The sequence below is a fragment of the Musca autumnalis genome, unplaced genomic scaffold (assembly GCF_047663935.1).
Source record: "Musca autumnalis isolate F117 unplaced genomic scaffold, ASM4766393v1 scaffold_1, whole genome shotgun sequence".
NCBI classification, from domain to species: Eukaryota; Metazoa; Arthropoda; class Insecta; order Diptera; family Muscidae; genus Musca; species Musca autumnalis.
Genome location: NW_027411644.1, coordinates 103,412,770 through 103,416,667, shown reverse-complemented (window position 1 = coordinate 103,416,667; position 3,898 = coordinate 103,412,770).

The following is a 3,898-nucleotide window of genomic DNA, read 5'->3' as shown; positions in this document are numbered from 1 at the left end:
AATTATGGACATAAGTCCAGGTTTTGGTATAGCCTTTATATAACGGTACTACACGATTTCAGGCATTTTAAAGTTTTTATCTAAATTTTCGGCCTAAATTAACTATAATTTTGTTCTCAATGGTCAAAAAATGTATTTACTAAAAAGTTAAAAATAAAAAATAATTAAAAAAAATAAAATTTCAAAGTTTTATTTAGAAATGCACTTAAAACTAGAAAATAATTTGTCGCTTAGCCTCAATAAATATATTTTTCTTATGATGGAATCTCTCAAATAAAACGCTTGCATTTAAATTATAAATGGTGGCAAAATTAAACGGCAAGCGTTTTATTTGAGAGATTCCAACATGAGAAAGAATATATTTGTTGAGCCTAGCGACAAATTATTTTCTAGTTTTATGTGCATTTCTAAATAAAACACTGAAACTTAATTTCAAAAACAAAAGTTTGAAGCAGAGTCTCCTTTTTCAATGAATTTTTAGCGATCCCAAACATTGATGATTAATTTTTTATGTTCGGGGGTCAGTTGTATGATCCAACATTCCGAACTTGAGAAAATCCGGATGGATTCTTCTTCCTCTATGGTATTGGTGGAGAGTGGAACGTCAGATGGGAGTTGAATGGAAAGAGTGGGGAGGAGGTGGTAGGGCAGAGAGACCGCCCCAAAAAGGCGGAAATTTGTTAACTTAACGTTGGTTACTGATCTCACACTCATGCTTAAAAGTATGCACTTTCATATCGGAGAATTCATCCGATTAATATTAGCCGATTTATATGGCACCTACTATTTATCGCTAAGTCCGAACGACGAGTCTTAGGAAATTGGTGCTCGCGCCTTTACGCTACCGTAAATGTAAGGTTATCTTAAGTGTTGTTAATCCAGCAACACGTCGAAATTTGTTGTAATCTTAGAAAATTTTAAGAATTACAATAATATTAATATGTACTATAAAAATGATCTTCGCCTAAAAAAGGCAAAATTTTCAATTACAATTCACGGTGCTATTGAATCAAATTTAAATGAAAGGTGCTTACACCTGGGAAGTTTTTGTGGATTCTGAAACTACAATGTTCATAGATGAGAAAAATCAAAAAATAAAAAAAATCGCCGGAGCGTTTTTTAAAAAAATCGCGATTCAAGTTGACATTTTTAGGGGTTGTTTAGGTTTTCACGATTTTGCTTAAAAACCGCAAGTCCTGAAGAAAATGTTGTAGCTATCAAAATTCTCTAGAAGATTTACCTTTACGGTATTTTTGTAGGTTTTACCATTTTTGAGATATTGAAGTTCAAATTGGGACAACGCACTGACTGTATCGCCCCCTTATAAAACAATGTCATGAAGGGTGCGCCTTAACTAATTTTTAAAGAAAACCGTTTACACAGGGAAACTTTTTGTGAATTCTGAAACAGCAATGTTCATAGATGAGAAAAATCCAAAAACAAGAAAAAATCGCTGCAGGGGTTTTTAAATAAATCGCGGTCAAAATTCACATTTTTAGGTTTTTTTTAGGTTTTCACGATTTTACTTGGAAACCGCAAGTCCAATCGAAATGGATCTAAAGAAAATGTTGTAGCTGTGAAAATTCTCTACAGGAATGGCGTTTATTATTTGTTCTCAGGCTGTACCATTTTTGAGATAAAGAAGCTCAGTTTACATTTTTAGGTGTTTTTGTTAGGGTTTCGCGATTTTGCTTGAGTACGGCAAGTCTTTTCGGCATGGGCCTGAGAAAATCTTATAGCTGTGAAAATTCTCTACAAGACTGGCGAAGATATCATTAAGGTCAATGTTGAGAATTTTGATAGCCACAACATTTCCTTTATTCCCATTTTGATAGGACTTGCGGTTTCCAAGTAAAATCGCAAAAACCTAAACAACCCCTATAAATGTCAACTTGAATCGCGATTTATTTAAAAAGCGCTCCGGCGATTTTTTTGTTTTTTGACTTTTCTCTTCTTTGAACATTGTAGTTTCAGAATCCGCAAAAACTTCCCAGGTGTAAGCACCTTCCATTTAAATTTGATTCAAGAGCACCGTGAAATATGTTTAAAAATTAATATATCTAATGAAAACTCAAGAAAACCGAAAATATAGATTTCTCTTAAATACAATTGTGAGCAGCCCTGTCTTAGGACACCACTTGTAGAGAAGTTTTTACATCTCGCACACATCTCTAAAGCATAGCCGACCAAGAAGAGCGAGGGATTAAATTGTTTATGTGTGGGTAAAATTACACTGACAGAACAGAACAGGGTGATGATTTTCATATTGAGTATGAAATGAAAAACACAGGAAAAAAGTTGTCACGGCGTGTTAGCGTTCAGAGCCAAACATAATGGTGGGTGTGTGGGTTCGAATCGTCGGCTTTCATTTTTCATTTGCATTATAGATCATAAAAAAGCTCGATTAATAAATTAAAAAAAAAATTAATACTAAAAATGATCTTCGCCTAAAAAGGCAGTGAATCACAGTCAAAAGTATCCACTTCAGTTTTTTATTGGTGCATTGCAGACGAGGCATTCTGCGTCATTAAAAATATTAATACAAAACAAAAAATCATTTTCAAATTCTTCCCTCCACATATTTGCTGTACAACTGCAAAATCTTTTCAGTGTACCCAAAAAAACAAATAAAGCGGCATCAACCTGCTTGCATGACATTCAGTACAAGACTGAAGTAAAAAAATCAAAACATTTGCTCTCTTACTTTGCGTTCGGGTCGCGTGTGTGTGATTTGCCGAAAAACTTCGTAACCATATCAATACCAACGAACGGGTTTGCTCTAAAGGGAGAAGGGAGACATTTTCTCTTATCAATGAGTGTATCCGATTCAATATTTTCTGTTATAACAGCAGTTTATGCATTGGCTGGTGCAATTAAAAAGTAAAATTAAAAGCCCTATATAAGTCCCGGTCCACACTAGCGTGAATTTCATTAAAAAATTTCATGAAATTATGCGTCTCTAGATCGAGTTCCATAGTAGAGAAAAATCATAAAATTGCTGTAGTGGGGAATTCGAACTATGAACGCCTAATTTCATGAACATTTTTAATGAAATTCACGCTAGAGTGGACCGGGACTAACCGTTGTACACATGTACAACTCCAATGCCCCCAGAGTCAGGGAGCTGACACTGGAAGTTAACAGGCTGGTCGGCGAGCATAAGTGGAATCATTCGAAGAGTTGCAACGTTGGAGCCGGAATAAGTGAATTGTGGGCTACGGTTAAGTCACTCTCGAACCCTGGAAGGATGGAAGATAGGACCTCAGTCACGTTTGGCGACGTTATGTTGACTGACCCGAAGAGGTGCGCAAGTTATTTCAATCGACAGTTTGTCGAGCACCCCGAGAGTGACAGGGCGAAGAGGAGAGTATTACGTCGCATCAGATCTCTTCCTGTCGAAAATGAACCACCATCAATTCAGGTTTTGCAAGCAATGCAATTAATGCACGCATGCAAAAAATTGAAGCACTGCAAGAGAGTGCACCCTCTTTTTATACCCTCCACCATAGTATGGAGGGTATATTAAGTTTGTTTTTCCGTTTGTAACGCATTGAAATACTCATTTGCGACCCTATAAAGTATATATATTCTTGATCAGGGTAAAATTCTGAGTCGATCTGTGCACGTCCGTCCGTCTGTGGTAATCACTCTAGCATCCACAAAAATGGAGATAGGACGCTGAAATTTTGGGAAAATGCGTCTTTTGTTTGCAGGCAGGTCAAGTTCGATGATGGGCTATATCGGTCCACGTTTTGGTATAGTCCCCATATAACGGTACCCCCCGATTTACGGTATTTTGACGTTTTTAGCTACATTTTCCGACCGATTTAGCTGTAATTTGACATTTAGGGTTCTTAAGTGTAAATAAACTTATATAACAAAAGATGTGGACATGGGT